At 51.6% G+C, this 23969-nt stretch overlaps 1 long non-coding RNA gene across 7 annotated transcripts; it reads right to left on the bottom strand.

The window, feature by feature from the left end:
- Positions 1-23969, bottom strand: LOC106507409 (uncharacterized). Of its 7 annotated transcripts, none has more exons than XR_014842904.1 (9): positions 23835-23938; positions 19363-19617; positions 15697-15767; positions 10911-11023; positions 10229-10428; positions 6841-7084; positions 6330-6421; positions 1627-1863; positions 1-1492 (listed from the first exon to the last, which is right to left on the bottom strand). It is a non-coding gene; the product is annotated as an uncharacterized LOC106507409 (long non-coding RNA). The 7 variants fall into 7 exon arrangements; XR_014842899.1 differs by lacking the exons at positions 1-1492; positions 1627-1863 and adding exons at positions 3718-5796; positions 17523-17779 and having other exon boundaries at positions 23835-23946; XR_014842901.1 differs by lacking the exons at positions 1-1492; positions 1627-1863 and adding exons at positions 3718-5796; positions 17523-17779 and having other exon boundaries at positions 7005-7084.

Genomic DNA, 23969 nt, shown 5'->3' with positions numbered 1-23969 from the left:
TTTTTTTTTGCTTTCTTTTTGCTTCTTGAGCTGAAGTTTAACTCATATTTATTGCTTTTTATGGTTTGCTAAATGCATTTAAAATTAAGATTGATCCCCAAACATTCGAACAATTTTAGTACCATTTACTTCTAAATATTTTAAAACCCTCCAATGCAAGTTTTTTAAAGTTCATGATAAATTCACCAAATTTTGGAAGTTTTCAGTCATTATTTCTCCAAGTACTATTTCTTTCTGTCTATGCCAGACTGCGTGGTATTATTCCACGTATCCTTGAGGCTCTGTGCGTTTTTCTTGTCTTTTTCTCCTTTGTTCTCCAGCTTGGATGATTCCTATCAATCTGCTCTCGAGTTCACTGAGTCTCAACATCTCAAATCTTCTCTAAAGTCCCTTCTGCTATTTTTTCACGTCAGCAGTTGTAACTTTCAGTTCGAGTATTTCCCGGGGTTATTCTTTACATTTCCATTCCTTTGCTGAGATTACCTACCTGTTCACTCGTAAGACTGTATTTCCTTTAATTCTTTGAAGACCTCTTCCTGCATAAATTTATCATAGTTGCTGTAAGGTCTTTATGTGTTGCTTCAAGCACCTGGGCCATCTCCCGTTCAGTTTCCATTGACCGACTGATTTTTCTTGACCAGGAGTCACATTGTTCTACTTGTTTTGTCCGGTGATTTTTGATTGGATTTTAGCCACTGTGGGTAATTTGTGGTAGAGACTCTAGTCTCCAGGTCCTTAACCCAAGGCACCACAGGGAACTCCCTGTGAGACTTTCAGGCCAGTATTGACTAGTTTTATTATTATCATAGAGGAATAAGAGACATAAAATAAAATGTAAAAACCTTAAGAGTTCACTTTGAAGAGATCTGACAAGTGTATAAAGAACAGTTTTCACAGCCCCAAGCATCTGTCACACCAGTCGGCAGTTGCTTCTCCTCTACCCACAGAAGCAACCACTGGTGTGGTTTCTGCTGCCACAGAGTAATTGCGACTGTCCTGTTTTCGGTCAGGTGGAATCACACACGCTGCAGCCTTTCGTGGTTGACTTTCCATTCGGCATGTTTGGGGCACATCCATCGTTGTTGCTGAATATACGTCAGTGGCTCGTTTCTTTTTTCTGTTGAGCAACATTCTATATCACAGCCTTGCTCATTCTTCAGTTACTGGATGTAGCGAAACGCTATGTTAGATCACAACAAAATAGTAAGAGACAGAGCGGGCAGGAGCCCTTAGAGATGAAGACGATGGGATGGAGGTGGTCGTGATGCCCCAAGATCACACACATGCCACGGGGGGGGGGGGGGGCGGGCAGAGGGCAGGGAGGTGGGCAGGACAGCCCGGGCTGGGAGCAGAGGGCAGGGGAGGTGGGCAGGACAGCACGGGCTGGGGGCAGAGGGCAGGGGAGGTGGGCAGGACAGCCCGGGCTGGGGGCAGAGGGCAGGACAGCACGGGCTGGGGGCAGAGGGCAGGGAGGTGGGCAGGACAGCCCGGGCTGGGGGCAGAGGGCAGGACAGCCCGGGCTGGGGGCAGAGGGCAGGACAGCCCGGGCTGGGGGCAGAGGGCAGGGAGGTGGGCAGGACAGCCCGGGCTGGGGGCAGAGGGCAGGGGAGGTGAGCAGGACAGCACGGGCTGGGGGCAGAGGGCAGGGGAGGTGGGCAGGACAGCACGGGCTGGGGGCAGAGGGCAGGGAGGTGGTGGCGGTGGTCCTGGGGCAGGTGTAGGACAGTGGAGTCAGTCAGGCCGTTGGTCTGAGCGCAGTGACATCGGTGATGAAGGGAGCCGTCCCTGCCATCATGAGCCGCTCCTGCTGGCGCGGCTGTCCTCTCCGTGGCCAGGCCCTGGGTGACATTTGAACTGAAGCCCCTGTCAGCAAGGAGGAGAGCAGACACAGAAAGTCATCCGGCCCCCACTTATCCAATAAGTGTGATGCCGAGGGCAAGATTCAATAGACATCCTGTCACTTCGGCTTGGGGCCGTGCAGGAGCCGAAAAATTGATTTCAGGAGCAGACTCTTCAGTCAGAGCGGGAGTGAGACCTCTCCCTCGGCAGAGAGGAAATGGGGTTTGCATCGGATTTTGCCTGAAGGCATCGCACACGACTGGCCTTGCTGGTTGTCACTGAGCCCGGGCACTGGGGGGAGGAGATGAGAAAAACGTCTCCGGGGCTGGCCCCGTGCCCGCCGCGTGCACACAGCACAGGCCTGGGAACTCACGCCCCTGGCTTCCCGGGGGTCCCGGGGTCGCGGAGATGCACTCGCTCGCCCCAAGGACACATCCATCCGGATCACCCTCACAGACCTGCCCACACCTCCCAGAGGCCACATGGCCAGAGGGCACTGCCACACCTGAGGACACCCTCCAGACTGGCCGGGCGTCCTGGTCCGAGACGAGACCGATTCTGTGGACAGAGGAGCAGGCCCCAGGCTGGGGCCGAGGCCGAGACGGAAGCGCTCCCCTTCGCAAGCACCCCTGACAAGAGCCCTGCTCCGGGCCTGGCGACCGCTGAGGCCCCAGCCTCTCTCCCGTGTCTGTTTATATGTCACTGTGCTCTGCTCTGCTCCTCTGACCAGGCCAGGAGCAGGGGCTGCGAAGTAGGCTGTTCAGTGGTGAAGAGCCTCAGACGTCTGACAGGCACAGGTTTGAATCAGGGGTTTCGTTTTCTAGCCGGTTCCCCAGGCAACAGCCACCCAACCACTCTGAGCTTCAGGTGCATCCTCTGTAAAGTGGGGCTGATCAAAGAGAACGACCCACAAGCAGCCCCGCAGGCCTGGAGCGGCAGGGGGCTGGGCTGGGCCGTGGACGCTGCTGGTTCCCTTGCTTGGGACGTCTGAGTCCCCGGCCCCAGAGCCCCTGTGACGAGGGACAAGCATTCTCTGCCATCTGAGCCCTCCTCACAAAATCGGGAGGAAAATCCTGCCAGAACCACTCTTTCGAGCGCAAATTCATCCCTGTGTGCAGCGTCCGTCACTCGTGAACCCCCCACCCCCACCCCCCACCCCCCAATTCCATGGACGGCACTGCGCTGGGGCGGCCTGGGCTCCGGGGGACACACGGGCGGTGTTGACACGGAGCAGACGAGGAAGGGCCGAGAGACCCAAGGAGATGTGTGGGATGGAAGGGCGAGCGTGGCGGAATTTCACCACGAGGAGGCCGCGGGTGGTGATGGTGCTGAAAATAACAGCAGATGACGAAGCAGGGACAGAGAGCCCCGTGTGCATGGACATTCACCCCAGCAGCAGGTGCCGTCTCCATCCGCAGGGGCAGGGTGAGCCTTCGAAAGGACTGGCAGCGGAGAACAGACTTAGCTGGAGGTGTACGCGGGCTGTACCAATTTCCTTCCCACCAGCAGGGCAGGAGGGGTCCCTTTTCTCCACACCCCTCCAGCGCTTGTTATCTAGACGTGTTATTGACGGCCTCTCTGGCCGGCGTGAGGTGGTACCTTATTGTCATTTTCATTCGCACTTCTCCAATAATGAGGGGTGCTGAGCCTTTTTTCATGTGCCTGCTGGCCATCTGCATGTCCTCTTTGACACAGGGAACAATGCCCGCTCTCTTGGGGTAGAACAGCATGGAAGACGGCATGAGCAAAAGAGCACATCTGTGTGAGACTGGGTCACTGTGCTCGACAGCAGACATCGACACAGCACCGCAATCAACCACACTCTAATTTTTAAAAAGTCTATACTTTGGGTTATGTTTAAAAATAAATTCCAGACAGTTTTTAAAACTATGGCTTTTGAGAAAAGCATAAAGGTCTCCAAATACAGGAAAACTCAGAGAAAACCTCTAGGGAAAACATGAACTTATCAAAGAAAATATTGAAATATTTGAGGCCATTAAAAAAATCTTTGTGTGTAAGCTTTTTTAAAAAGTCACCATAAACAAGGTTAAAAAGACAGTAACAACATGGAAAAAAATATTTCTGGGTCTTTAAATAGAAATGATAAAACCCGTAATATATAAAGAGCACCCACCCAGCAACAATAAGAGGTAAATGACACAGGATGTGGGCGGTTCAGGGCAGAAGAGCCCAGACTCTCCATGTGAAATTAGACACACTCAGCTTCACCAGAACTCAGGGAAATATGAATTAAAGCCAGGATAAGACATTTTTTTTCCCCACGAGCATGGGAAACATGAAGACTGATACTACCGGGTTCCAGAGAGTGAGGGCACAGGAGGCCACCACCGTGAGAACGTAAATTAGGACAATGGACAGGTGCTATCAAACCGCGACCTGCCAGCCAGCCCAGGTCTAGTCACCTGTCACAAAGAAACATGTGAAGCACCTCTCGTGAAAACCACAGCCCGTCCAAATGCTCATCAGGAACGGGAGGTGACCCCTCCCCGTGTCCGGAATAGTCGGAAGTAACCAGGAAAAAGAGGAGGCAGCTCCTGTCTGCTCTGTGCACCGCATCCAAACATTTCAACGCTCTGCGAAAGGATCCACGTGGATTTGCGTGTCTGGGCCAGCTCAGCACGGACAGCGGGGAGCGGCCAGCACGGAAGGTGGTTGGAGGCGGGAGGGGGGCATGCAAGAGGGTCCTTTCTGCTTTGCTCTCTTTCCCCGCATCTGATCTAAATATTTTGCTGTGAGACGCTGGGCGAGCGTGCCCAGAGTGGGCCAGGCACATGCCTGGGCAGGGCCTCGGCCCCGCCCAGGCCTGGTCTCCTGGTGGGACTGGGGCTCCAGCCCTCGTCTGACGTACCTGCACCAGGACCCAAGCCCGTTGCTGGTCACAGACTGAGGATGCGGCCCCAGGCCCAGCAGCCTCCCTGCGGGGTCCAAGTTCAGACCAGTGGCGTTTTCTAAGACGCTTGGTTTTTGCTGTTTGGTTCGTTTCCTAGCGCCGCCGTAACAACTCCACAAACCCCACGGCTCAAAAGATCAACCAGGCAGGAGTGTGTTCTCCCACAGCTGAGACGCCCAAGGTCACGGTGCCCGCAGGCCACAGGCCCTCTGGACGTTCGGGGGAGAAGCTTCCAGCCTCTGGCGTCCAGGGATCCCCTCGCTGTGGCTGCACTGGGCGGAGGGGGACGTGCCAGAGTCTCTTGCTTCCAAGCTTCAGGGTCTGACGGCCGGGAGCACGAGCCACCCATCCTTCTGTTCGCGTCTCGGCGGGCACGGAGCTGGCGTGCGGGGGCCTCTTGCGCCCAGTCGGCGCACACTGACGGGGTAAACCAGCGTCTTCTCCCCTCAGCTCTCCTCTTTCAGACTCTGGATTGAAGCATCAAGATGCGGACTTCACAAAGACCGGAGGCCCCCAGGAGGCCTGATACGAGAAGAAGATGAGAGCCACTGGGTCCAGTGGGTCCCTCCTCCGTCCTCCTGCCTCGCCCTGCCCGGTCCTGCCCACGGAGCCTGGGAGCATGCGTCTGGCTGACACGCGGAGGCTGGAGCACATGTCCCCGAGGCCCCACTCCTCGTGGGAGCTGGAGGCGCTTCCTCGGCCTTCTCGGTGGTGGAGGCAGCTGTCCCCCTTAACAAGCAGGGCTGAGCAGGGTCAGGTCCCCCTAAGGCCCCATCTCATCCCCACTCAGCAGCACGAGGGAGCCGTGGAGGGTTCCAGGAAGAGAAACCCGGAGGCCTGGGCGGTTCCTGCATCCAGGGCTGGGGCACGGGTCGTGCCTCCTTCCAGACAAAGCCCGGTCTTCAAACGCATCACACAAGGGCCTCAGGCCTGGAGAAGAAAGGCCTGGGCTTGGAGCCCGTGCCTGGGAAGGAGCCGCTCACAGCTGCGATTAAGCAGGTGTCTGAAGTCTCCTGTCGGTGTTCACAGCGGCCTGCAAGCCAGGCCTGGGGAACAAGCACGGTTGCAGGGCCAGCAGAGCGAGCTGTGGCCAGGCAGATGGGGGTAGGGGGTGACAAGGCCCGGTCAGCCCACGGCTAGGCCAGGGTTTGCAGGGCTGTGTAGGGCAGCCTGTCTAGACCCTGCCAGCAGGGGCTGCGTTACGAGACAGCCTCACTATGCAGCATGGGAGGTGGCCCGGGGTGCACAGCCCACGGTGGGGTAGTGGCTGTCACATACGTACGTGAGCAGAGGGTCCCTGGGGAGGGTACTTACACACCCACTGTCACAGCGGCCAGCAAGGAGGGCGGCCTCACCCGTGCCGGCTGGTTGTCCATCAGGGCAGGCCGAGGGGCTGCAGCAGGAGCCGCAGGGGAGACGAGAGGGAGTGGAGGAGGTGTGGGCAGAGGAAGCCCTGCCCACAGGAGGGGGTGCTGGAGGCCGAGGGCTGGGCTGGGTGGGTCAGCATCCCGCAGAAACTCATGGGGGGAACCCGCGTCCCCCCCACCCCCACCCCCCACATAACTCTGCCTTGGCTCACCCGCCTCCTCTGCCCTGGCTCCCGTCCTCCCGGGCGGAGCTGCGTCTCCATCCCTTCTCTCAGCACCGCGGGCACGGGCACTGGGCCAGGAGCTGGGGAGGGAAGGGGGCAGGTAGGGGACGAGCACCAAAAGCTTCCTGCAAACAAGGCACTTCCTAGATGCCATAACGTGTCATTTCTCCAACTTTTTGATTGTCCACATTTAAGAACTACAGCACCTGAGGTCCGGGGAGCAGAGCGGCTTGCCAGCCGCTGGCCGCCAGCCTCTGCCCGCGGGGAGGGCTTTGCTGCCCAGTGTAGCCTCTGTCTGCACGTCCTCCTGTCCCGGCCCCTGAGATGCCCTTAAATGCAGAGTCACTGCAGCCGAGGCTGGAGGGTGGGCTGCAGAGGATTCCTGCCTTTCCCAGCCTGTGGCCCCGAGTATCCGCCCCTCTCTGGGGTCCCTCCTGTTCCCGCCTGATTGCCCCGGCTGGCCCGGCCCCAGGCCCTCCAGCCTCACTGGGCGGCCCACCTTGAATGGACGTGTCGGAAGGAATAGCAGGGCGAGACAGCAGGCCTGCCCTGCTCCCAGCCAATGGGGATGGCGGCGGGGCCGGGAGGGAGGCTCGTGGTCACTGTCCTTACAGCCGAGCGGAAGAGAGCGGAAGAGCCGCGCTTGGCAGAACGCCTGCTCACCCAGAGCCAGTGCCGGGGCTTCTGTGCCCTCTCTCAATTGCTTTCTTCTGTGCTTCTTGTTTTCACCAGCCTGAGATGCACTAATTGGCCAGAGTGAAAATAGAAGAGAAAAAGAAAAAAAGAACGTTTCAGTTCTGCAAAGGAAAGCAACACCTGAGCTGGCCCCTCCAACCCCCCGAGGAGGGGACCACTGAGCTGTGTCCCCACAGGTCCAGCTGCTGCAGGCCGGAGCCACACCCTGGGGGCCAGAGGGCAGCCTCCTTCCCACACCCCTCCCCCAGCCTCCCCATCAGCCTCCTGGGAGCTCAGCTCCGGATTTTCCCAGGATGCCCCACGGCTCCTGCTGCCCTCCATCTGCGGGGGCCCGGCCCCCGTCCTCTGCTCCGGGCATCCTTGTCTTCCTTCAGCATCTCCCGAGGATGCCAGTCCTTTGCCCCTGGCTAGATGCCATGGAGACGGCACACCCAAGTCCATGCAATCCCTGCCACTACCCCACCGGTCACTTTCCCCGGCTCCCTTTTAAGGCTGAGGATGCCCAGCTTAGCAAGGTAAGCATCTCATCCAAGCCGGTGCAGCTAGGAGCTGGCACGGCTGGTGCTCAGCCTACCCCCACGCTGTTGGCCACAGCACAGCACAGCCCTCTGAGAGGTCACATGTCATGGCAGCAGAGTGGCTGCTCTGTTGTGCCCTGGGTGTCACCCTGCCAGCTGACATGACTGCCAAACACAATGACAGAGCCACCCTGCGACTCCCAGCGCCCTCACTGCAGCCGGGAGCTGTGCTCAGCCCTCTTTGCAGGTTTCTTTCTTCACCATCTCGTCAGCCAAGCTACACACAGGCTTGTTCACACGGACAGACATGTTCAGAAGCTGGAGCCTTGGAGAAGTCGCCTGACCTGCTGACAGCGGAAGGCCTGTGTCTCCCCAGCTCCACGACCGCAGGTTGTTTCTGAGATGAGGAATTCAGAGATGGCTGAGCCGGGCGATGCTGGCTGCGGGCCTGCTGTGAGGCTGCTGTGAAGACCTCAGCCAGGGCCGCCTCATCCGCGGCTGGACCGGGGCCCGAGGACCTTCATCCAGGGTGGGTCACCAACAGAGCCTCAGCTCTCACCCCAGGGGCCTCTCCACACAGCTGCCTGGGGTCCTCGCAAGGTGGCAGCTGGTGCCCCCCTACACAGAGAAACAACTTGGAGGGGGCCACCAGTGAGGGGAGGCACCTGGCCAGCAGGCGGGGTAGCCACTGCGAGGGGTGGGCTCGGCCCAGAGGAAGCGCTCCTACAGGGAGCATCAGACCAAACCCTGGCTCTGACCTGGGCAGCTTGGGTTGTCTGCAGATTCTTGGAGGCTTCTCCCTCCGGAGGTGGGCCCTAACTCCCCTCCCCTCGAATGTGGGCGGCGTTTAACCGCTAATTTCTAACAGAATAAAGCAGAAGCGAGGGCTCAAGATGTTAGAGGGGTCTTTCCCTCCCCCTTCTCTGTCTCTGCCCCCCTCTCCACCTGTCTCTGGCTCCCTTTTCTCTCTGTCTCCCAACTGTGCCCTCTTCCCCTCATCCCCCATGCCCTCCCTTCCATCTGAGCACCCAGACAGCTCACACCGGGCAACCCTCCCCTGCCTCTCCTCTCTGCTCCCCTTGTCAGGCTGGCAAGTCCCCTGGGCCCGATTGCATCCCTCTTGGCCCAACTCAGTCACAGCTGAGGAGCCCGCTTCTGCAGCAGGTGGGGACGCAGTCGGGGAGAGAGATCATTCAAACTGGCTCAAGGAAAGAAAAGATGGATGCAGGTGAGAGAGAGAGCGAGAGGGAGGGAGATTCTACATAACAGGAAGTCCTGGGCTTAAAAGAAGCGAGGGCTCAGCTTCTCCCCAACGCTCAGCTCTGCCGCCAGCCACACTGGCTTCATCCCCCAGCTTCACGAGATGAGCCAGGACCTCCGGGATCCATGGCCATGCCTCCAGATCCCTCGTGGTCATAAAATGGCTGCAGCTTCACACGCATCAGGAGAGTACAACCTACTCCAAGAGCCAGCTGCCGTGCTGACGCCCGCACTGATGGACGAGCTGAAGTCACATGCTCACCCCGGAGCCAGCCCTGTGACCAGGAGGTGCAGACCTGCGACCACTGAGGCACGAGTCCCATGCCGTCTCTGGTGTCAGGAAGGGCCACCTGGGCAGAACAGGGAAGAAGGCCAGAGCGGAGACCACAGAGGCCACTCAGGGATTCTGTCCTCAGTGAACAACCCAGGGGGCCCTGCACAGCAGCGTGGCCCCAGAGAGGTCCATCCAGGGTCTAAGTGTCTCCTACAAACCCTGATTTTCCTCCCAGGACATCTGAATGGTGCCAAGAGAGGCCCTTTAAGAAATAAGTCTCAGCCATCTGGAGGAGTGAGGAAGTGGGAAGCAGAGATGGCTACCCAGGTAAGAGCCTGTGGGCACAGAGCAGGTGCCTGGCTGTCCAGGTAAGAGCCGTGGGCACAGAGAATGTGTCTGAGGACAGAGCGAGAAGCTGACTGCCTGACAGCCTGGAGGCGGCTCCCGAGAAGCTGGAGGACCCTGGGGTGGAGGGGAGACTGTGTCATCTCAGGTGGGTCACCCCAGCCCTGGGTTTGTTCTGTGGTTTGGAACCGTCAGGCCAGCAGGGAGGCCAGGAGGCACTGCCAGTGCAGCGCCTCCTCGCCCGGATCCTGGCATGACGTGTGCAGTGCCGGCTGTCGAGCTGACATCTTCCATTAGCAGGGCAATGCATTTTTAATGCATTCCATTTTTCTTTAATTTCGGATTATATTGGGTCTGGTAGATTCTCTTCATTACTGGGCCGTGCACGTAAAGCCATGACGATGGTTCTGTGGGGAGAGAGGTGGCCGCCTTCTCTCTTGCAGCGACCCGCCCTGGGTATCTCGGTTTTGCGGTTCCGGTTCCATTTAAAGGCACAGAGATGCGAGGTCGCCTCCTGCAGACCCCACGGCAGCTGCCTGCTGCACATGGTCTTGTCTCTCCCAGGCTGCTCACCCCGCCGTCAACTCCCTCCCTCGGGGACAGACAGAGCCCTCATCTCTTGGATGTCACTCGCCTGCTCCGGCCACCTCTCCCCAACTCATCTGACGGGGCCCAGCATCCAGGGCAGGTCTCACCACTTCCCTGACCTGCCTCCCAAATCAGAAGGCCATGGTCAAGTTCCCACTGGGGCCCAGCCCCGAGAAAGGAAGAAAACAGTTTCTGTCGTCAGATACCTCAGGGCTTAGTGGGAAAGATGCGCGGCCGGGCCCCGGAAGTGTAGTCAGACTGAGAAGGGGGTGCTGCTGGTGCTGAGCCATCAAGGCAGGCTTCCTGGAGGAGGAGGACCTGTAGGTCTTGTTCCGCTCTGCCGGCCAGGTGTCCATCCTCCCTGGACATGGAATTCCCCAACGGTGTGCTTCCCTCCCCAGGTTTCCTTTGAACAAAGGAAGGAACAAGCAAATGAGCAAGCAGCAGGAGGGAGGGAGAAAATAGAGCACCCACTTCCTGGCTCAGAGCCCCCGCCTTGCCCTCAAGACCCCACGCTACATCCCACTAGGCTCATCACTGTGGCTGTGACCGCAATAGAGCCCCTCAGCTCAAAGGCAGGGCCGTGTCAGATTCAGCTCTGAATCCGCACCCCTGTCCGTGCAGGCACAGGGCAGGTGGCCTGTGAAGGGCTGAGGAGTGAGTGGGTGGGTCTAGTCTCCACCCCAAGCAGCCCCCAGTCTGATGGTGGGATGCAGCCGCCGCGCTGGAAACCACCGTCCCAAACAAAGGGTGCAGCCCAGCCCCCTGCAGCCCACAGCCGAGTTAAGGATAAACAGCTTTATGCTTGAGAGTGACTTGAGACCCATGAGGTCGGTGCCAGTGGATGCAGTGCACCCAAGGCTGAAATTAGGGAGGAAATGCATTTACCCGGTGGCTTAAATGAAGTCACAGTCTCGTCTCTCTTCGACGTAAGCCCCTTGTTAATATTTGTGCTTCTTCACGTTGGAGGAGCTGCTGCTACTGACGTACGTTTTCCCTCCCTGTCAATCGGGATGTTGCCAAAAAAGAAAAAAAAAAAAAATGTCAAGGGCGGCCCGAGTCCCCAGGAGGCCCTGTACTCAGCGCGGGGCTTGTGCCCCCGAACTGGCGTCTTTTCCTTCAGGTCGGGGGGTTTCCGCGCACCAGTTACTGAAATGAGAAAATTCAAACATGCTGAGTGTTTGCATGGAATGGGAACGGTCCTTTCTCACCTGAAATCTTTGTTTTCAGGAAGCTCAGTGTCCAGACCTCTGTAAAAACGACTCCTCTGATTGTTAGCGAGGGGTGTGGGTCTCCCTGCACACTGGGCAGCCTCCCTTGTCTCCCCCTACGTTTCCTATGGTCCAAACCTTGATGTGGCGAGAACGGCCCTTCCTGCCAGTGTGCCCGCCTTGTCCGCAGTGGCTGTCCCTCACTGTCGGCTTTCTGCAGTGACTCATCCTCAGTGGATGCCGCTTCCCGGTCAGCCTCCGCAATGCTGAGGCTTCTGCCTGGAACCCACACCTTGCTCCCTTGGTCGGGTAATTCCCCCATCTCTATGACTCAGCCCGAGTAGCACGGGCTTCAGGAAGCTCTCCCTGCTGTTTCAATGTGCTCCAATTATGTTCCCTTATCTGTTTCCGCTTGGAATGAGAACCTCTCCAAGGCAGGTTCCCGTCCACGACCAGCTCCAGAGAAAGAGACGTCCAGTTAACATATTCATGCGTCTAGATGCCTGCTTTGCTTGCTTTCTGACTCTGGAGACACTTAAGGGCCATCGTGGCCAAGTACTTCCGTCCTGGGGTCTGAGGTTGTGACTTCAAAGCCCAACTTGGCCATCTGCTGTCTGCATGAACTTGGCCACTCTCCCAGCCTCCCAGTGGTCAGTTTATCACTCTTAGAGGAGGATAAATAGCTGTGCCCACCTGTAGCTCACTGTGAAAATGAGATGAGATGTTGTGTAGGAAGCACTCTGTGGTGACAGACGTGTGCTCACCTATAGACACACGTCAACTGAGGCCCAGCAGCACACTGGGGCCGCCCAGGCCACAAGGAACCGCTGCAGTCAGGCTGCCACCCCCGCTGCTGCTACAGTTACTCCACCAGTACTTCCAGAACCTGGGATGGACCAAAGAGCGCGCCAGACAGAGAAAGATGGTTTGATCTCCAGGGACCTCTACCTCAGTGGCTGAAGACGGTGGAGAGAACCTGACCGTAGATTCAAAGCCCAGAGCAAGGATCAGGATGCGGTGTGTCCGTCTGAACCGAGGTGGGAAAAACGCTACTCCTATTTCAATCACGTGAGATGTTAATTACAGTGGATACCCTCCGCCAGGTATAAATATACGGTGAAGCTTGAAACCAAGACAGCAGTTTAAAAGGATGCACATAACATAAGAAAGAGGTGGAAGTTGGGACGACGAGTGGAGAAAGTCCAATTCGGTCTCCTGTGAGTTTCAGAAGGAGATAGAGTGAACTGGAGAGGAAACATCCATGGAGATTGCAGCCAAAAATATTCTAGAACCAGAGAAATATATGTCTTCAGATAAGAGAAGCACAATTTCCTCCAAGCAGGATGAATGCAAACAAACACACTACAAGACAGATTGTAATGAAATGGCGAAATGTCAAAAGAAAAAACTTAAAAGCTATGGGAGAGAAGAGATGAAGATGCTTTTATTATCAGACGCAAGGGATTCCAGGAACAATATTCATTCAAATTGCCGAGGAAAAATAATGCCCAAACTAGAATTCTACATCCAGCCAGACTACCATTCAAGGAGGACAAAAGTCAAGGTTTTTTTCAGATATACAAAGATTAAGAGAGATTACTGATCCTAGCCTAACTGAAAGAACTTATAAATGATTTAATTTAGCTAGGAGAAAAAAAAACATGGGAATAGAATTAAAATTTAGGAGACGAAAAGAGTTAATTGACTGATAACATATGTCTGTAAATATAACTCAGTAATAACTATATTTTAAAAATCCCACTTTCTATGCTTTAAAAAAAAAGGAGCCCCCCCCCAAAAAAAATCCCTACCAAATAATTAAAGAGAAGATATGTTCACTGCTTAAAGCCCAAAAGGTCTTGGTCATATGAAGAAGGAAGAAGAAAATTCTATCTCTATAATTTCTGGAATTTTTAAAGTGAATTCTGTGTTATAACTTTAAGGAATCACTAAAATGGCCCACACACAATGAGTCATGGCCAAGCTGACTGAGACATAAGAGAGAAAGTTGTCAATCCAACCACAGCAGAAAAAGATGAAAAAGAAAAACGAAGAATAGTAAAAATCAAAATAAGATGATAGACGTTAAGTGCAATATGATAGCAGTCAATTCTAGCAAATGCAAAGGCCCTCAACAACAAGGGATAAGACTGGACTATAAATGAAATTTATACAAATGTGAGTATATAATCTAAAATCAAAGCGTGGAGTGCTAATTATAAGAAAGCCACTCTAACGATGGGAAATTAAATTTAAGGAAAGAGATGGTGAACAGGAGAAGCATGTCCGTCGCGTCAGGGGACAGGGCGTGACCTACTGCAGTTGGTCCTGCCCTTCAGGGCCCCTGGATGCTGCACTCTGTGCTGTAGAAAGACAACGGGCTGGACAATGGAAGCCACGAAAATTGTGGTTACTTGCCACTCCCACAATCGTCCAGGATAAAAGCTGATAAAAGCTGCAAAGGGAAATCATCAGAGATCCTGGATACCATGATCCCCATATAAAAACAGAGCAGTTGCATATAGAACCACATTTTAAAAACCCACAGCATTCCCACATGCCCAAGGACAGCAGAGACATGCGATAGCGAAAAAAAATCCCATTCACAATAATGACAAAAGCCAGGTTACCTCGGAACAAATGGAATAAAAGATGCACAAGGAGGTTTATGAAGAAAGCACAAAATTGTAAAATTTATTAAAGGACATACAAGATCTGAATAAGTGAAGAGATTTTCATGGATGGGCAGACTTAATATCATAAGGATTATAATTCTCTTCAAATTAATGAATACATCCAACAGTATCCCAAAGTCCCAGTGGTGCTGCGAGCGAAAATTGACAAACCAATTCCAAAATTCATTTGAGAAAGCAAAAGTCCAAGAATAATTTTGAACAAAGAAGTTTATGGAGGGGGTACTTGCATAGCAGAAGGCAAGAAGTGTTATGAGGACATAATAAATAAAAGTGCGCTGTACCGGTACAGTGAATTACAAATATCACAATTGGATCCATAGAGCAACAACAACAAAAAAACGCCAGCAGAATAACCCTGAAACATGCTAATGTACAGATGGGGATTGGTGGAATTCCCATTACAGAGCGAGTGTTAGAAACCGGTGAAGGGATGGGTGACTTAATGTGGGGACGTCCCATCAGAAAAGAAAATAATTAGATTCCCTCCTTACTCTATTCAATATAATGAATTCCATGTGATTAAAGACATCAATGAGAATTTTTTCTAAAAAGCCTTTAAAACTTATAAAAGAACTATATGAAGAGTTCGCTTTGTGGCTCAGCATCAGCAGAAACAAACCCGACTAGGATCCATGAGGATGCAAGTTCAATCCCTGGCCTCAGATTAAGGATCTGGCATTGCCATGAGCTGTCGTGCAAATCACAGAAAGGGCTTGGATCCCGCGTTGCTGTGGCTGTGGCTGCGCCTGGCAGCTCTAGCTCAAACTTGACCCCTAGCGTGGGAACTTCCATATGCCACAGGTACTGCCCTAAAAACCAAAACAAACAAACAAACAAAACCCACTACATGATATTTTCATTACCACCCAAGAATAAGAAATAATTTCTTAGACAAGACCCAGAGAAAGCAACACCTAAAGGCTACGTACAAGTAACAACAACAAATGAAAAATTGGGGTACCCAATAAATAAATAGATAAATATAATGAAAAGAAATGCAATAGCAGGTGTGGAATAATTTGCAGCCCCTAGAAAAAGCACTAGGGTCCAGATTTCTAAATAGCCTGTAGCAATCACTTCAGAATAAAGTAAACAATACAATAGAAAAATGGACAAAGGGCATGAGCTTCAAATCACTAGGGAGGATCCCTAAGTGGTCAACGGCAAGGAAAGATTATACACTTAGCAGCACAGGGAAATGTGAATTAAACAATGGGTACCACCGCACACAGGTTACAAAAGCAAATCACAGGCAAGCGCGCTGATGAGGTTGTGGACGCTGGGAGGGAGGCTGCTTGCTGTGCAGCAGGAAGCCGGCATTGTCTCAGCACCACGGACAGCAGATCAGCCCTGCCCCTGAGGGTGAGACTGTGGGCGTCGCCTCTTCCGGAAATTCCATTTCTAACCCTCCAGACCCAGCAAGCCCTTCTCATTACAAATACTGTATAAAACCTCCTTACTCTCCTGACATGAAAATCATAGGCATTATGACCCAACTAGCACATATTCTTTTTAAAAAAATCAATATAATGCCCTGTCTATGATGCGAAGTAGAGTGAAAAGGAGAATGATTTATCGTGGGACAGTGTGTAATTCGTGCACGCTCAGGCACAGCAAAGTTAAAGACTTCAGCGAAGGTTCCTCTGTGAAGGAACGCTTTTATTTCCTTAGAACGAGCACGTTTGCAGTTGAAATGTTCAGCTAAAAATCGTCTCTACTTCCCTTTGCCTGCCACATCCCGAAATAAGACTAAATAAAAACACTTACACGTATGATGTATATAATCACTGTCGATCGTTGACGGAAGTGCGGGCTGACAGAGGTGCCTCGCGTAGTGCCTGGAAGAGAGGTTAGTGCTGCAGATCCGAAGGGTGACGTTTATACAGAACCCCCTACGGCGGCACTGTTCAAAGGCCACCAGTGACAGGGTTAGCTGAAATGGTGACGGGCTTTTGGCAAGTTCTGGATAAAACACACCCCAATCTCACTTCTATTTACAAGGTAGTTGCATCCCTGGAAAACTCAGCATACAGTTCAGTTTGTATTCCATCTGAGCAAAAATATTTTTATTTACATAATAAGTTGGGTAAACAGATTCACCTGCATGGATGCTCAGATGGGACATTTAGAAGTTGTGTGAGATGCAGAACAATTATTCATGTGCATACTGACCTGAAGATTGCAGGGTGTCTAGCACCTCTGGTCTCTGACCCCTTAATGCTGGTACCATGACCACCAGCACTGCAAAAGCACCAAGCACTCTGACAGAGGGTGATGGCAGGGATGGCAATGCCCCATTGAGAACCAGTCCTGAGCCCTCCCTCAGCTGTGTGCATAGGGAGCCATGCACTTGGTTGTTTAGTGTCTGTGACAGTGAGTGTTTGGAAAATAACCACATATGATGGAATACCGTCAGTGGTTAAAGTAAGTAAATTCAGGGTATCTTTGCCTCCAGTAATGGCAGGCTCCTCAATAATTACCAACTCTTCTGCTAAAACTGGATGAAATATTGAAAACAACCCCTTCAAAGCACTGAACCGTGGAGCAGAATTGACAGTCCAGAAATTGACCCACGCAGATACAGTCTTACTGAGTTTTACTAAGATGCAAAAGCATTCGCCTTTGTGATGGAGCACTTCTAGGAACGGTGCTGGAACAACGGCCACCGCTGCGCAAAGGCTGAGTCTTGACCCTTACCTCACATGCCACACACAAATTCACTCAGAGGGGATCACAGGCCTGAAGGTGAAATCTAAAGAACAGAACTTCTAGACGAAAACAGGAGAAAATCTTTGTGACCTTGGATTAGGCTAGGAGTCAACCATCACCCAAGGGTCGGATCCAGCCTGAGGTCTGTTAGGTCCTAGCCCTTGAGCTAGGAGTGACTTTGCATTTTTAAGTTCTCGTAAAAAAAAATACGCACACCAAGAAAAAAACCATCCAAGAATATGCAATTGATACAAACGTCATATGTCCAAAATGACTGTAATATTTATTATCTGGCCCTTTCAGAAATAGTTTGCCAACTCCTTAGTTTGGCAAAGTTTTCTTTGACATGACCCTAAAATAGTAATACAAAAAAGTAAAACATTAAGCAGGATTTCCATCAAAACTGAAATTTTTGCTCTGTGAAAGTCTATTAAAACTATGAAAAATTCTTTCCACAACAGATGTATTGACATCTAGGAGAAAATATTTGCAAATCATCACTTCTGACCAAGAACATGTACCCAGGAATAAAGAGCTATCATAATTTTATAAGAAGACAACTAATAAACCAGTAAAAATAGGCAAGTGATCAGAACAGTCATTTTACCCAAAAAAAAATATATACTGGTGACAAATAAACAGATGAAAATACAATGAACGTCATTCAGCCACTGAGAAATGAAAATTAAAACCACCAAGAGTTAACAAAACATGGCTAGTAAAATGCGTGTGTTTGCGCATTTATCCGACAAAACCAAGTACTGGCAAGGATGCAGAGCACCTGGAGTCTCATCTCACCCATCACGGGTGGGAATGCAAAACAGTACAGCAGCGACTTGGCAACAGAGTTTGGCATTTTCCCAAGACATCAAATGTGCACTTACGGTGTGACCCAGGAGCGCCGTGCCGAGGTCTCTTCGCAGGAGAAATGAAAACCTATATTTCCACTCAACCTGTGCGTGAGTGTTTATGTCAATCACCAAAACAGGGGGCCCCCAAATACCCTCCAGTGGCTGGAGGATAAGCACACTGGGTCCGTCTACACCATGGGGGCCTCCTCAGGACCAGACGAAGGCACGATGCTGAGTGAAGACAGCCAGACCCCAAATGCCACAGCCTCCATGACTCCACACACAAAATCCTAGACAAAGCAAAGGCAAATGGATAAAGAAGCGACCAGACCAGTGTTTGCTCAGCCGTAGAGGTGGGGGCAAGGGGTTGACCCCAGAGGGGCAGGAACAGGGGGTGGGGCAATTGTCCCACCTCCTGAATGTGACGAGGATTGGTCAAAACCCATTTAACTGAACGTAAAGGGTGGCTGTTACTGTGTGTAAATTCAAAATAAATTTAAATAAATAAAAATGTAGACGTTCAAACATCTGACTTGTCGAAGTCACTTAGAGGAATGCAGAATCTTACGGAAACCTGAAAGAGAAGTGTGCTAAGACAAACACATGGAAATTTCACTGGGGTGTTGTTTGTAACCAGGAAAGTTAGCATAAATCCAAGTATCAGGAGCCCATCTGAATACATTCTGATACAGCTACAAGATGTTAGCGAGCTATATACATAATGAATGATGTGGCTAGACGTCAGAGGCATATTCTGAATGAAAAAAAAATGTTTCAAAATACATACAGCAAGAGAAAATGTTAATTATTACAGCTTCATAGTAAGTCTTGATTTATTATTCACTCTTATGTGATTCTTGAAAAACCCAAAGGCAATAGCACGCATTCTTTATTGATACCTACGCAACGGAGTTAATATAAAGACAAATGTTGTCAGCTCATCCTCAGAGCTGAGAGAGAAATTTTTATCTAAGCTTGAGGACAGGGAAGGAGACTTCATCCTGATCAGAATTGTTCATTTCATTTATATTTTTAAAAATCTGGAGCAAAAATGAGGAAACGTTCATTTAGGTGGGTGGATGTGGGTGTTTGTTTTTAACTCATTGCAAAAAAAAAAAAAAGATAATTAACTAGCCCCAGTTCCTTTCCTGTTAATGCAGAACTGGTTTCCCTATGTGTCTTGTCTCCAAGCCCATCCTTCTCTCCTCTGCTCTATAGTCCTGGGGCTGGGATTAGCAAACATAGTCCCAGCGCCCGGCACAGTGGGAAGAAAGGACCCCAGGGCTTTTTGCTGGGCCTGTGGGCATCACCCCAGCACAGCCCACCATTAGCAGAGGCAGTGGCAGAGCCAGGATCTGAGCCTGGCTGCTTGGAGTCCTGCTCTTGCTTGCAGAGTTGCCCCGGAGATCCCAACACCAGCCCACAGGCACTTCTCTGAGTTCCTGGGAGCTGCAACCCCACAAGCCTAGGGAACACAGTGTCTTCTGTAGCTATTGCATGTGAGTCACCTCACCTCCCTCTGTCTGCTGCCTCAGCCTCCCAACACACAGGTAACCACCCCCACACCAGCCTCCCTCTGATTACCACACATGGATCCCGCTGATGCCCTGCCACCACCATCTTCCGGCAGGCTCTGACTTTGTCAATCCCCACATGTTCCTTAGTCTGCCCCTCCTGGGCTTTAGGGAGCCCACATAGCTTCTCCGCCAACCTGGGTTCAGCTTACTGTCTTTCCTCTGCCTCTCCTGACCCTGATGCTCCACTGAGCCACACACTTCAACTCCATAAGACCCAGTTTAGCAAAAATGCATCCCCTGGCAAAGCAGTGCGGTGGAGTCCATGGTGGGCCCAGAAAGGAAGTGGCAGTTCTTACCTCTTAGGAGCATCGGACCCACTGTGAAGGCAGGCATGAAAACAGAACAAAGAGGCATCTATACCATGCGAAGGGACAGGGCCTGTTGTGACTGAAGACGTGCCCTTCTCTGATGAGGAGAACCCGGGCTAATCCAGAGCAGATTTGCTGGGCCTCCAAAGCTGAGCCTGGCCTAACATTGAACACATGGAAAGCAGGAGGTCAGGCCAAGGTAAGGCACAGTGTCCTGACCCAGAGGACCTGGTCCAGGGAATCCTGAGCAAAACAACCAAACAAGATCAAGGGCTGGAGTGAGTGGTGGGGAGACTGACTGTGGGGCCATTGAAGAGCACGAGCAGGGCAACCTGAGATGATGGAGGTTCAAAACCCTCTGGGCTATAAGGTGCTGTGCCAAGCAGGGCTTAATATGCTGGGTACTGTGGACGAGGAAATTTTGGTTCCATGGTGGCTCTTTGCTGCAGTCTCTTGGGTTAGTATGTTGCCTTCCTGGGAAACAGGGCATTCATCAAAAAGATCAGGCTCATGGCACCTCCTAGCCAACACCCTGGCATTCACTCCTTCACAGCCTGTGGAGTTTACCCCCAGATGGTTTTATAGCCACACTTCTCCTCATTGTTCACCTCCATAGCCTAAGCCATCTTTGCCTTGGACCTTGGAAACTGCAGTGTCCTGTGAGCTGATCTCACATCTGCCCCTCTGTGCCCCCAACCCTTGTCCCTGGGATAAAGCCAGAGCCCTTCCTATAGTCTCTGATGGAGGCCGAGTCTGGCCTCAGCCTGTCTGTTGAACTCCCCTCCCTCCACACTCTCCCTTGCTGGCAGCCTCCCCATCCCTACTGGCCCTGTACCCTCTCCCACCCCAGGGCCCTTGAAGACTCAGAGGACCCTCATCGGTGTGTTGCCCATGCACGCCCTCCTGGCTACACCCTCCTCCATCAGATCCTAGGCCAGGAGTCTTCAAGGCCTCCTTCCTTAACCCTAAGGCAGGCTCTTACTTTCCCAGTGGATGCTGTGCCCTCCCTGGCCTCAGGAAGGAACCTTGCTTTTTTGTTTTAATAAAATTCAACACTCACTTATGATAAAAAGAAAATCCTTAGAAAACTAGGAGTAGAGGGAACATCCTCAATTTGATAAAAGGCCTAGGGGAAAAAAAAAACCCTACATCAAACATCTACATCCACTAGTATCGTAATTAATGGTTGAAGCATGAGTACTATCCCCATGATATGTCCACTCTCACCACAGCTGGTCGCCATGGTACTAGAGGCCTAGCCAGAGAGATAAGACAAGAAAAAGAAACAGAAGACATGTGGATTGTAAAGGAAGAAACAAAAATGTATCTATTTATAGATAGCATGAGGATGTCAAGGCAGAATCTCAAGGAAAAAGAAGGAAAGGAGAAAGAGAAGGAGGAGGAGAAGGACGAGAGGTCAAAACTCTCAGAACAAATGAGTGTGTTCGGCAAGGTCACATCTAAGAACTCTTCACCAAGCCATAGGTCTGGGAGATTTTCTCCTACCTGTTCTTCAAAAAGTCTTACAGTTTTACAGTTTACATTTAAATCTATGGTCCATTTTGATCTAATTTTTGTAGGGTGTGAGGTGCTGAGATTAAAAATACAAAACTATTTATAATTACTCAAAAATAGGTGTAAATCCAGCAGAACATATACAGGAACTGTATGCTGAAAGTCACAAAATGCTGATATGGAAATAAAAAATGATTTAAGAAAATGGAGAGACATACCATGTTCATGGATTGGATGAATCAACACAGTAAGGATGTTAATTCTCCCCACATTGACGTGCAGGTTTAATGAAATTCCTGTCAAAATCACAGGAAAAGTTTTTATAGACATAAACAAGATCGTTATTAAATTTATATGGCAAGTTAAATAAATTAGAATAACTAAAATGACTTTTAAAAGAAGAATGAACCAGAGGAATCAGTCTTCCAGATGTCAAGACTTGTTGTGTAGCTACAGTAATAAAGACTGTGTGGTATTGGTGGAAGGAAGGGGTGCATAGGTTAACGGAACAGAAGAGCGAACCCAGAAATAGACCCTCACAAATATACTCAACTGAGTTTTTTACAAAAAAGCGAAAACAATTCCCAGGAGGAAGGACGGTCTCAGGATGGTCTCTTCAACGATGGTGCCTAAGCGCTTGGATATCCACGGGCGAAAAACCAACCAACCAAACAAAACTTCCTCAACACCTAACGCCTTACAAAAACTCCATCAAAATGGATCATAGATTTAAATGCAAACTTTAAAACTCTAAGACCTTTTGAAAAACTGGTAGGAGAAAAACTCCCAGACCTATGGTTTGGTGAAGAGGTCTTAGATGTGACACAAAAGGCATGACCTATATAAGAAAAAAAAAATCAATAAATTGGACCTCATCAAAATGAAAAACTTTGGCTCTGCAAAAAGCTCTGTTAAGGGGATGAAAAGGCAAGCTATGGGCTGGGGCGAAACACGTATTTAATAAAGGACTCATTTCTTAAAAACATAAGAAGCCCTTAAAATTTAACAGTAAGGAAACCAAGAATTCAATTAGAAAATGGCAAAAGGGTGAAGAAATTTTTCCCTAAAGAGGGAATACAGATGGCAAATAAGCACATAAAGAGCTGCTCAATATCCCTAGCCATTGGCAAAATTCAGATTAAGACCGCAATGAGAAACTACTGCACACCTGTGAGAAGAGCAAAATTATATAGACAATGTCCACACACACAGAGCACCAAATGCTGGCGAGGATGCTGAGCATCTCAAATACTTTTGGTGGGAATGTAAAACAGTACAGATACCCTGAAGCAGAGTTTGGCAGTTCCTAAAAAAAGTCGTCAAACATTGACTGTACACCCCAGCAATTGCAACCTTGGGCATTTAGCTCAGAGAGCTGAGAACTTGTGTCCATACAGATAAGCACACGATTATTTACAGCATCTCTGTAACTGCCCAAAGCGGAAACACCTAAAATGGCCCTCTGTAAGTGGAAGTTTAAAGAAACTCTGGCCCGTGCCCTCCAAGGAACACAACTTAGGAAGAAAAAGACACAGGTTATTGATGCAGCAAGAGCTTGGACGGATCCCAGGGACATTGCGCTGAGTCAAAATAAGCTGGCCTCTAAAGGGCACACACTGCACCAAGAATATAACATTCTTAAAATGACAAAGTCATAGAGACAGAAACAGGAGTGGTTGCCAGGGGTCAAGGTGGTGCCAGGGGTGGGCAGGCATGTGCTTTGGGTCGGTGGGGGTTACGTGGGTCACGTGGGGTCACGTGGGGTCACGTGGGATGCGAGGGTGTAGAACTCCACTCTCCATTCAGTGTCAAGCTGGGTTTTGACACTGGTGTCCTCCCAGTGTCACGCACAGTGTCCTGTGTGCCCCTGCAAGATGCAGCCCCCGGAGGAGATTGCGCCAGGGGACACGGGACTTCTGCACTCTCTGGGAAACGTCCTAAGAATCTATAATGATTTCACCTTTTCTTAAGGTTTTTTAAAATGTTAACTGATGAAAAATACAGGAGGACATTGTTGGGGCAGCCTTCATTCCGCCCACGGATGCGACGGTCCCGTTTGCTGCCCACCCCAGCAAAGGAGGTCCTGGCGCCTGAGTCTGGGGGCTTGTGGAGTGTGTGCTGTGGCGGCCAGATGAGGGGGTGGGAAGACTCCTGCGTCGGGACCTCTGAGCTCACATTCACTGGTTTACGTGGCACTTTCTGGATCTGGCTGGCCCCCGGGGTCCCGTCCACGCGGTGGGATGAGGGGAACCATGACTGTCACACATTTTACAAACGGTGACGCCCTCGCTCATTACAGGGGACGCTCTTGCGATTCTCCAAGCGGCCACGAGAGCTCCCCAGAGGCAGGGCTGTGTCGCCGTGTGCTGCTGGGATCCCCAGGGACACGGCAGGGAAGACCCTGGGAGGTCAGACAGAGCAGGGCCAGGGAGCAGGGGCACGAGGTCTGTCCCTCTGCTTCCGCCGGCTGGAGGGCTCCCTGGGCCCCCACCGCTGTTCCCCGGGCCCCGGTACGGAAGTCATGGGTGGGGACTGTGACAGCCACAGCCTTTTAGAGCTGGGAAGGGCGAGCAGGACAGCTGGAGGCCTCCCGCTGAGCGGCTTCGTAATTAGAAGCAAAATCAGAGAAAAGCCGCTGCAGTGATGGCTTCAAACAGGGTGGTTTTAAATCAGCCCACGTCAGGGCTTGTCAGCTGGGATGCTGATTAGAAAGAGAGGTGTGTGTGTGTGTGTGCATGTGTGTGTGTGTATTCACCTGTGCGCACGGGTGGGGTGTGAGCGTGGGGATGCTTTGAATTTTCCCCTGGATTACTGGCATTGTCCCAGAGCCGCGTCTCTGAGGAAACCTTCTGTCGAGTGTCATCAACCCGCAGCTTGAGACCCACCGGGCAGTTCCCAGCCCACCCAGAACCAGAGTCTCAGCGGACACCCCGTCACCTCCTCACCTCGCAGGACAGAGGGAGCAGCTGGCAATGAAGACAAGGTGCTGGCACCTGTGAGAAGGTGGGATCCCCTCCCACCCCCACGCCCGCCTCTACGGGGGCGGAGCAGAGCGGCAGTTAACTGGTCAGCCAAAGGCT

Source organism: Sus scrofa, chromosome 4, assembly GCF_054392235.1.
Source record: "Sus scrofa isolate SSC_HxYL_T2T_F1_AM1 chromosome 4, Sscrofa_HxYL_maternal_Yorkshire_Landrace_v2.0, whole genome shotgun sequence".
Taxonomy (NCBI): Eukaryota; Metazoa; Chordata; class Mammalia; order Artiodactyla; family Suidae; genus Sus; species Sus scrofa.
The sequence above is the reverse complement of the archived record's forward strand: the minus strand, read 5'-3'. Positions and strand labels throughout refer to the sequence as shown.